Source organism: Salmo salar, chromosome 11 (assembly GCF_965601325.2).
Source record: "Salmo salar chromosome 11, fSalSal1, whole genome shotgun sequence".
Classification (NCBI taxonomy): domain Eukaryota; kingdom Metazoa; phylum Chordata; class Actinopteri; order Salmoniformes; family Salmonidae; genus Salmo; species Salmo salar.
Genome location: NC_138301.1, coordinates 105,145,243 through 105,156,775, shown reverse-complemented (window position 1 = coordinate 105,156,775; position 11,533 = coordinate 105,145,243). Strand labels below are relative to the sequence as shown.

Genomic DNA, 11,533 nt, shown 5'->3' with positions numbered 1-11,533 from the left:
TGAAACGGAGCAATATTTGTGTCTGTAATAAAGCCCTTTTGTGTGGAAAAACTCATTCTGATTGGCTGGGCCTGGCTTCCCAGTGGGTGAGCCGGGCTCCCAAGTGGGTGGGCCTGTGCCCTCCCAAGCCCACCCATGGCTGCGCCCCTACCCATGTGAATACTCAGTTTAGGGCCTAATGAATTTATTTCAATTCACTGATTTCCTTATGAAGTGTAACTCAGTAAAATCGTTGAAATTATTGCATGTTGCGTTTCTATTTTTGTTCTGTATAGATGTTCCAAACGTCCCCTCCCCTTGCCCTGCAGTCCAAGCTGCTAGAAGCTGCTGTTCCTTCTCGCGCATTGTTTTCTACCTTGTGCCAAAACCTGTCAACCGATAGACGAAATAAGACAGGGCTGCATTTGCATATATCCTTATGTCTGCCTATCCAACACTTTCTTCCCCATTCGCATCGCTTTCGCTTCCATGCTCTACTGATGCTGATGTGAGTGTTGGGTTTGCGTCTTTTTAGTACATCTTCATCACTCATTCCCGCCTCTTCGAATAGGCTCTGAGAAACAGCATTTTGAAATAGATTTTTTGGTTGATTGCGAAACATTCTGCCAAAGCGGTTTGTTCTTAGTTTAATTTAGTGTAGACAAACAGCATTTGGTTCTTCTGGAGAGTAAATGGCTGATCAAAGAGGAGCGAGGATCCTTAAACGATCCAACACTGTGTCAATAATTAGACTAATTAATTCCGCTTCAACAACCTCTCATTGCCTTGTTCACAGATAGGCAACTAATACCAATTTCGATTTTAGAAAAATCAAAACAGATATTCTGGATACAAGACATTGTTTAGTACGAATAAAAGAACAAGGACCGATCATAGCCTATCTATTAATTCCAAGTTAGCAACGAAACCTGCCTGAGAAGCCTATTCCTGAAAAACGCCTAGGAAAACAGAGCGACGTATCCAAAATCCAGCGCATCAGCGTAGCCTACGGAACACCATTGATAGTGTTCTTTGGAAGTGACAGGCTACAGTGTTTTGCCGTGCCACATTGTATACGGAGGAGTCGAAGAAGGATAGGAGGCAGATGATATTGGGCAGCAAGTGAGTATTATGGATATGGATGAAGCATTACTTTATGCCTTGACCATATTCATTCTGCAAATAAGCTATCACTCTAATGATAAACGAGGATGTTTAACAAATAAGCTAACCAATAATATTTGTCTCATTGTGAGGTCAGTTGGATTGTATAAATGGTGCAATTCCTTTGATAAATCAATACATTATACTTCAATAGTTGATTTGGAGAACGATAGTCAACTTCATATAGGGTATTTTTGTGTACTCCGTTATGAATGGTTAGTAGTGGCATTTTATGTATCTCTATCAAATAAGTTGTTAGAATTGATGGAATTGTCTTGTCTTGCACCAGTTCCATTTAGGAAGAAAACCTGCCTGCCATTCCCAAGAGCGAAGGGTGATGATCTGTTAAGACCAGTTTGTTGCTCACTGCTGACAGCAGCACTCAGGTGAGTGATAATAATATTCTGTCTACTGAGAAAGTTGTACATATTATGGGGTAGTGTATGTTTTGTCAAAACCATGGAAAAAGTAATGTTGGCAAATAACTAATTAGTCATGACCTCAGCCACTGACTTTGATTATATCCTGAGTCTATAGTGGTTCTAGCTACATGTTTACTTGTTAATGTTTGTGGTATATAACAACAGTGTTGTGTTCAGTTGTTGATGCCGTCGATAACACACCCGTTTAATGTCAACCTGTGTGTAAGTCTTATGTTCTAAATTGTCTTTATGATAGTGTTGTCATGGTAATGATATAAGGTTTACAGGACCAACAGATCTGTCTTATTAAGATGTGACTATATGAACATGGTTTGCGTAAGACATTGAGATTAGGATATACCTGAGACCTGAGTGTTATTGTACCGCAACAACACTGTACCTGCAAGTTGCCTATCCAAAGTAGTGTGTCTTTGCCCAGAGCAAATGTATTTTATTTGGATTTATTTTATTAAACCTTGCACAGGGAAGAACCATTGAGACCATGCCTATTTTGTAAGGGTGCCCAGCTTCAGACACAAAAAGCAGGAGAAAATACAAATTTAAATTACGTTAAATGACAACAGTGTGAGTTGCTGTTAATATTCCCATGAGGAAACATGTTTCATTAGTGCAATGTATTAGTGTGTATGTTTTGCCTCATACTCGATGTAGGTTCCCTAGTGATACTGTATTATGGAGAATGAAAAAATAATGGAGGATGGATGGTGCTTTCAAGACAATTCGGAAAACTCTGAATGTTTTTTGCACAGAGCTTCCTATTGGTCGATTCTGATATTTTCCAAGTGGGAAACTCGGCGCACATTTTTCTACAACTAGTTTCCAAGTCGGGAAATTTCAGAGGTGCCGAGTTGTCTTGAAAGCGGCAGGAGACCTGAGATGTTTAGACCATATACATAATCCTGTGTATGAGTTAAATTCTGATGTTGAGTTAGTGGTTCTATTTTTATTACCACCTGTTATGGGAATCCAGTTCCACTGCTATCCTTTCTTGTAGGGCTTGGCACTGGAAATTATGATTGAAGAATGTATTTTAATTCTGAGAGAAAGATGTTTGGCGCTTTCTTTGTTATGTAGCCATTTCTATTTTTGCATTTTGACTATTTATGGTCTCATTTTAAAGGGTTGAGGGTGGTAAATGCGATGTGTTGTGTTTTGATGTGATCTATTAACTACCCATCCTAGATGCCTGGTGTGAAAGAGAATAATTGCAGACAGCAACTCAGTGAACACATCCATACTAATCTAACCTTCTTAACAATGGCGCCGACAGAGATGGTCGCCTCGCTTCGAGTCATTAGAAACTATGCAGGATTTAGTTTTTTTATGTATTATTTCTTACATTGTTACCCCAGGAAATCTTAAGTCTTATTACATACAGCTGGGAAGAACTATTGGATATAAGAGCAACATCAACTTACCAACATTACGACCAGGAATACGACTTTCCCAAAGAGGATCCTCTGTTTGGACCACCACCCAGGACAATGGATCTAATCCCAGAAGCTGACCCAAAACAACGGCACCACAGAAGGGGCAGACAGAGCGCCCTCCTGGTCAGGCTTCGTAGACGTGCACATTGCCCACAGCTCCCGAGAATACTACTCGCTAATGTCCAGTCTCTTGACAACAAGGTAGACGAAAATCGAGCAAGAGTTTCCTTCCAGAGAGACATCAGAGATTGTAACATTCTCTGTTTCATGGAAACATGGCTCTCTCGGGATATGTTGTCGGAATCGGTTCAGCCACCGGGCTTCTCCATGCATCGCACCGACAGAGATAAACACCTCTCTTGGAAGAGGAAGGGCGGGGGTGTATGCTTCATGATTAATGACTCATGGTGTAATCATAACAACATACGGGAACTCAAGTCCTTCTGATCACCCGACCTAGAATTCCTTACAATCAAATGCCGGCCATATTACCTCCCAAGAGAATTCTTACAGATGGTAGGCAAGGTCACAGTTATGAAAACTTAGGACACTAAAGAGGCCTTTCTACTGACTCTGAAAAACACCAAAAGAAAGATGCCCAGGATACCTGCTCATCTGCGTGAACATGCCTTAGGCATGCTGCAAGGAGGCATGAGGACTGCAGATTTACATTTTACATTTACATTACATTTAAGTCATTTAGCAGACGCTCTTATCCAGAGCGACTGTGGCCAGGGAAATAAATTGCAATGTCAGTACTGTGAGACGCCTAAGACAGCGCTACAGGGAGACAGGATGGACAGCTGATCGTCCTCGCAGTGGCAGACCACATGTAACAACACCTGCACAGGATCAGTACATCCGAACATCACACCTGCGGGACAGGTACAGGATGGCAACAACTGCCCGAGTTACATCAGGAACGCACAATCCCTCCATCAGTGCTTAGACTGTCTGTAATAGGCTGAGAGATGCTGGACTGAGGGCTTGTAGGCCTGTTGTAAGGCAGGTCCTTACCAGACATCACCGTTAACAACGTCGCCTTTGGGCACAAATCCACCGTCGTTGGACCAGACGGGACTGGCAAAAAGTGCTCTTCACTGACGAGTTACGGTTGTGTCTCACCAGGGGTGATGGTCAGATTCGCGTTTATCGTCGAAGGAATGAGCGTTACACCAAGGCCTGTACTCTGGAGTGGGATTGATTTGGAGGTGGAGGGTCCGTCATGGTCTGGGGCGGTGTGTCACAGCGTCATCGGACTGAGCTTGTTGTCATTGCAGGCAATCTCAACGCTGTGCGTTACAGGGAAGACATCCTCCTCCCTCATGTGGTACCCTTTCTGCAGGTTCATCCTGACATGACCCTCCAGCATGACAATGCCACCAGCCATACTGCTCGTTCTGTGCGTGATTTCCTGCAAGACAGGAATGTCAGTGTTCTGCCATGGCCAGCGAAGAGCCTGGATCTCAATCCCATTGAGCACGTCTGGGACCTGTTGGATCGGAGGGTGAGTACTAGGGCCATTCCCCCCAGAAATGTCCAGGAACTTGCAGGTGCCTTAGTGGAAGAGTGGGGTAACATCTCACAGCAAGAACTGGCAAATCTGATGCAGTCCATGAGGAGGAGATGCACTGCAGTACTTAATGCAGCTGGTGGCCACACCAGATACTGACTGTTACTTTTGATTTGTTCAGGGACCAATTATTACATTTCTGTTAGTCACATGTCTGTGGAACTTGTTCAGTTTATGTCTCAGTTGTTGAATCTTATTATGTTCATACAAATATTTACTTATGTTAAGTTTGCTGAAAATAAACGCAGTGGACAGTGAGAGGACGTTTCTTTTTTTGCTGAGTTTATATCCTGAGGCTGCATTTATTGTAGCTGGGGATTTTAACAAAACAAATTTGAGAACAAGGCTACCTAAATTCTATCAGCATATTGATTGCAGTACTCGCGGGAGTAATACACTCGATCACTGCTACTCTCTTCCGCGATGCATACAAACCCTCCCCCGCCCTCCTTTTGGCAAATCCGACCATGACGCCATCTTGCTCCTACCGTCTTATAGGCAGAAACTCAAACAGGATGTACCAGTGACTAGAACCATTCAACACTGGTCTGACCAATCGGAATCCATGCTTCAAGATTGTTTTGATCACACGGACTGGGATATGTTCCAGTCAGCCTCAGAGAACAACATCGACCTATGAGTTTATAAGGAAGTGCATTGGAGATGTTGTACCCACTGTGACTATTAAAACCTACCCTAACCAGAAACCGTGGATGGATGGCGGCATCCGCGCAAAACTGAAAGAGTGAACCACTGCATTTAACCATGGAAAGAGGTCTGGGAATATGGCTGAATATAAACAGTGTCATTATTCCCTCCGCAAGGCAATCAAACAGGTGAAATGCCGGTACAGGGACAAAGTAGAGTTGCAATTCAATGGCTCAGACACGAGACGTATGTGGCAGGGTCTAGAGGAAATCACGGATTACAAAAAGAAAACCAGCCAAGTCTCGGACACCGACGTCACGCTTCCAGACAAACTAAACACCTTCTTTGCCCGCTTTGAGGATAATACAGTGCCACCGTCGCTGCCAGCTAACAAGGACTGCGCTCCCACCCGCACCTTCTCTGTGGCCAACGTGAGTAAAACATTTAAACGTGTTAACCCTCACAAGGCTGCTGGCCCAGACGGCATCCCTAGCCGCGTCCTCAGAGCATGCGCAGACCAGCTGGCTGGTGTGTTTACTGACGTATTCAATCGCTCCCTATCCCAGTCTGCTGTCCCCACATGCTTCAAGATGGCCACCATTGTTCCTGTACCCAAGAAGGAAAAGATAACTGAACAATATGACTACCGCCCCATAGTACCCACTTCTGTCATCATGAAGTGCTTTGAGAGAATAGTCAAGGATCCAAGAACCTCCACCTTACCGGCCACCCTAGACCCACTTCAGTTTGCATACCGCCCCAACAGGTCCACAGACGATGCAATCGCAATCACACTGCATACTGCCCTATCCCATCTGGACAAAAGGAATACCTATGTAAGAATGCTGTTCATTGACTACAGCTCAGCATTCAAGACCATACTACCCTCCAAGCTCATCATCAAGCTGGAGGCCCTGGGTCTCAGGGCCCTGGGTCTAACTCATCCCAAACCATCTCAATTTGGTTGAGGTCAGGTGATTGTGGAGTCCAGGTCATCTGATGCAGCACTCCATCACTCTCCTTCTTAGTAAAATAGCCCTTACACAGCCTGGAGGTGTGTTGGGTCATTGTCCTGTTGAAAAACAAATGATAGTCCCACTAAGTGGAAACCAGATCGTATCGCTGCAGAATGCTGTGGTAGCCATGCTGGTTAAGTGTGCTTTGAATTCTAAATTGGGAACCACACATGCAGAGATCATCCATTCACCTACTCTGCGTCTCTGTGGTTGGAACCAAAAATCTCAAATTTGGACTCATCAGACCAAAGGACAGATTTTCACCGGTCTAATGTCCATTGCTCGTGTTTCTTGGCCCGAGCAAGTCTCTTCTTATTGGTGTCCTTCAGTAGTGGTTTCTTTGCAGCAATTCGACCATGAAGGCCTGATTCACACAGTCTCCTCTGAACAGTTGATGTTGATGTGTTTGTTACTTGAACTCTGTGAAGCATTTATTTGGGCTGCAATTTCTGAGGCTGGTAACTCTAACTTATCCTCTGCAGTAGAGGTAACTCTGGGTCTTCAATTTTGGTGGCAATCCTCATGAGAGCCAGTTTCACCATAGCGCTTGATGGTTTTTGCGACTGCACTTGAAGAAACGTTCAAAATTCTTGACATTTTCTTGATTGACTGACCTTCATGTCTTAACGTAATGATGGTTGAGATCGTTTCTCTTGTGACCTCTAATGAGGTCGTTTCTCTTTGCTTATTTGAGCTGTTCTTGCCATATTCTGTATACAACCCCTACCTTGTCACAATACAACTGATTGGCTCAAACACATTAAGAAGGAAAGAAATTCCACAAATTAACTTTTAACAAGACACACGACCTCATCAAGCTGGTTGTGAGAATGCCAACCATGTGCAAAGCTGTCATCAAGGCAAAGGGTGGCTACTTTGAAGAATATCAAATGTAAAATATATTTTGATTTGTTTAACACCTTTTTGGTTACTACATGATTCCATAGGTGTTATTTCATAGTTTTGATGTCTTCACTAATATTCTACAATGTAGAAAATAGTAAAAATAAAGACAAAACCCTTGAGTGAGTAGGTGTGTCCAATCTTCATTTGGACACACCTTCATTTCATTATTCCTATTTTATTATCCTATATGTTATATCAGATTTAAAATAGTTTATTCTCTTAAGATACAGGTATCAATATGTCTGTTTCTGCATGTACAGTAGGGTTATTTTCTCACGTTGAGGCATTTTGTTCATGCCAAACATCCCCATTGAGCTGGATCAGCTCTAGTTCCATTCTTATCTTTTTGTGAGATGAGGTTTAGTTAGAGGCATGAACTTTCACTCCAAGCCTGTTCCGCCAATGCTTTTTCTTCATCTGCAATCCTGCAATCTAAATGGTAGTGAGTAGTGGATTCGCTGTTTTTCTCAGTTCACAAAGTCACGACCACAGATCATTTTCCGGTTCGACTGGGAAATAGTACTGCCAGGGTTCAGGGATGCCTCTCAGAGAGAGTTACATGAGTTTGCATTGAAAAGATCACGTGCAAAGCTATCCCTGTGTCATCTATTTGTATTTATTTTAACAGGGAAGTAGACTGAGAACACATTCTCATTTACAACAATGGCCTGAGGAGTAGTTACAGGGATGAATGAGCCAATTGGAAGCTGGGGATGATTAGGAACACATGATGGTATGAGTGGGATGCAGTTCAGAGGCAAGCCAGCGGTGGGATGCAGTTCAGAGGCAAGCCAGCGGTGGGATGCAGTTCAGAGGCAAGCCAGCGGTGGGATGCAGTTCAGAGGCAAGCCAGCGGTGGGATGCAGTTCAGAGGCAAGCCAGCGGTGGGATGCAGTTCAGAGGCAAGCCAGCGGTGGGATGCAGTTCAGAGGCAAGCCAGCGGTGGGATGCAGTTCAGAGGCAAGCCAGCGGTGGGATGCAGTTCAGAGGCAAGCCAGCGGTGGGATGCAGTTCAGAGGCAAGCCAGCGGTGGGATGCAGCGGGCGCCGCGGTGGGTGCAGGGTGGAGGTGGGATGCAGGGTGGTATGAGTGGGATGCAGGGTGGTATGAGTGGGATGCAGTTCAGAGGCAAGCCAGCGGTGGAATGCAGGGTGGTATGAGTGGGATGCTGGGTGGTATGAGTGGGATGCTGGGTGGTATGAGTGGGATGCAGGGTGGTATGAGTGGGATGCAGGGTGGTATGAGTGGGATGCAGGGTGGTATGAGTGGGATGCAGGGTGGTATGAGTGGGATGCTGGGTGGTATGAGTGGGATGCAGGGTGGTATGAGTGGGATGCAGTTCAGAGGCAAGCCAGCAGTGGAATGCAGGGTGGTATGAGTGGGATGCTGGGTGGTATGAGTGGGATGCAGGGTGGTATGAGTGGGATGCAGGGTGGTATGAGTGGGATGCAGGGTGGTATGCTACTGCTGATTAAATCACCTACAGTTGAAGTTCATCTTAATGCATGTTGTGGATAGATAACATGAATCTGTTTCTTGTCATCAGCTAAATTCAAGAAATGGTTTATTTTGTGATCCATACTCTGGATATGGGGAAGCCAAAAGAAACACATATGCTATGTGGAAGAGGCTTTTTGCGTGCTTTAGTCAGATTTACACCTTCAACCTCATTTGGTGTTGAGCCACATTTTGTTCGATGTCTCTCAAACGTCTTCCCAGTCTTACAATTACTAAAAGGAACAGGTCTAAGTGTTTTATTTTGTGTGCTCAGAGACCTTTGTGACCATCGAATACCAAAGTCATTCTTTACCGTGTTGAGCTTTCCAGGACCTACATGGACCCCAATCAGGCGACCTCAGGAGAACTTGTGCCCCAGTCTCTGGACCAGTGTTTCCTAAGTCCAGTCCTCGATTACCCCCAACAGCACACATTTTTTTGTTGTAGCCCGGGACGAATACCCACTCATTCAACTCATTCAGGGCTTGATGATTAGTTGACAAGTTGAATCAGGTGTGCTTGTCCAGGGTTACAATACAAATGAGTACTGTTGGGGATACTTGAGGACTGGAGTTGCAAACAATGCTCTAGACCATAGCAATTTAACATGGCAAATGTCTCTGGTGTGCACAGTGAATTCTGTGATGCTCTAATGAATGCACAAACATGATTGTGGATCCTTTTTTCTTTAGACCTGTAGGAATGTTAATTTCAGATTTAATGTCTGTTTCCTGTTTGGTGTTTGGCTTTGTGACGCACTAAATGAATTTGCAGAGGCGTTGTAATCTCTCAACAGAAACTGATGAACAGTCTCAGGGTCTCGGTTAATTATAAAAATGTTGTTGACACTTCTGTCTGTGCGTGTTGCAGTGACTGAGAAAATCTAATGTATTTTGCTGTGTTTATGCAATTGTTTTTTTTATATGTTGACACAGCCCCTAATTACCACCAAAGATCTAGAAGTGATTAATTGGAACCAAGCTACCAACGGCACATTACGGTCTCATTCCCTCCTAAAAAAATATAAGGGTGCTTGACAAATCAAATCTGGCAAACATTGATTGTACAGTGTCCACTCAAACATGCCATTATGTACTGCCAAGTATTTTCACTGTACACATATAGAGCGTTGTAAAGCAGCAGAGCAGCAATGGTTCCAGGTGCTGTCCATGGTCCTGATTCTGCATGTTAGAAACAGCTACAATAGTTAGATGAAATCTTGCTAATCAACACCAACCATTGAGAACACTGAAGACTGGAGAAGTGGCAGAGCTATCAATTTTTTTCCTGGAAATTAAAAGCACAATTTAAGTTGTATGTCTTTGGGCTCCACCATGGTGAAGAGAATGTTAAATCCCACAATCTCTTAAAAACCCTTTCTCACTCGCTGTCATTCTCTCTCTCGCATTCTCTTTCTCTCTCTCTCTCTGTCTCTCTCACACACACGCACACACACAACCAGACATGGGTTCAAATATGTGTGTATTTCAATATTTGTTATTTAAATACTATTTTCTGTATTTGGGTATTTTCAAATACTAAGTCCAAAATATATACTTTTATTTGAATACTTGAATGGTTATTTGTAAAAAAAAATAAAAAAAGATTTTATTTCAAGTACTATTTTCAAATACCTGGTTTAAATTCATGATTCAGTGTATTTTTGTATTTTCAAATACTGTACTTTCCAAGTGTATTTCCAATTACAAAACGGGTTGTTTGGATCCTGGATGCTGATTGTTTGATATCCCGCAAAATACCATGACGTGGTAATCTCATTATTCCACTATCCCGCGCCCCAGGCAGGAAATGTATACATATCATCTCCCTGGAGGAATAAAGCGTCTAAACATAATTTTTCCATGCTACTATTTGGTTTGCAACAGTTGGAGGTTTTATACACCTACCTGTCTACCTCTATAACCTGTGCAACAATGTATCATTTTACAAATGCGATCTCTCCCGTGTTAGTAGTCAGATACAGATATGTTCCTAGGGCTAGCTAGCCTAAGAATGAATGTGAAAATAACAATTCACCATGGAAACCTATTGGATATTTATTAAATAATAATTTATTGAAGTTCTTGTCTCTCATCATCATTGCATCTCTGATAGCTAGCTACACTACCGGTCCAAAGTTTTAGAACACCTACTCATTCAAGGGTTTTTCTTTATTTTGACTATTTTCTACATTGTAGAATAATAGTGAAGACATCAAAATTATGAAATAACTCATATGGAATCATGTAGTAACCAAAAAAGTGTTAAACAAATCAAAATATATTGTAATGAAACAGGCAGGGAGCAGGTCTCGAACCCTTGACCTTCTAGCCCGAAGTCCAAAGCGCTATCGACTGTGATGTCCGCGCTTATAAACCCCGGGTCGTTACACTACTCCCTCCTTTCAAAGAGCTCGTCCTCGCGCTAGCTTGCGACTCTACGTCTTACAGGAACGCGCTCACTGGCCAAGCACACGCACTGTCGTGGATGCAAGGTCCAATCCTACTTCTGACACCAATGTAATGAAACAGGCAGGGAGCAGGTCTCGAACCCTCGACCTTCTAGCGCGAAATCCAGTGCGCTATCGACTGCCGCAAAAGCATGCTCGAGCGGCGGAGTCGATATCCGCGCTTATAAACCCAGGGTCGTTACAATATTTTATATTTGAGATTCTTCAAATTGCCACCCCTTGCGTTGATGACAGCTTTGCACACTCTTGGCATTCTCTCAACCAGCTTCATGAGGTAGTCACCTGGAATGCATTTCAATTAACAGGTGTGCCTTCTTAAAAGTTCATTTGTGGAATGTCTTTCCTTCTTTATGCATTTGAGCCAATCACTTGTGTTGTGACAAGGTAGGGGGGTATACAGAAGATAG

General features: G+C 43.4%; 1 protein-coding gene across 1 annotated transcript in view; it reads left to right on the top strand.

The window, feature by feature from the left end:
* Positions 1–368: 368 nt before the first annotated feature.
* LOC106563494 (sodium/calcium exchanger 1) overlaps positions 369–11,533 on the top strand; it is a 61,934-nt gene continuing 50,769 nt past the window's right edge. Inside the window, exons 1-2 of the mRNA XM_014129143.3 lie at positions 369–1,101; positions 1,433–1,529. The gene's annotated coding sequence lies outside the window, so the exon portion shown is untranslated. The remainder of the gene's footprint in view (positions 1,102–1,432; positions 1,530–11,533) is intronic.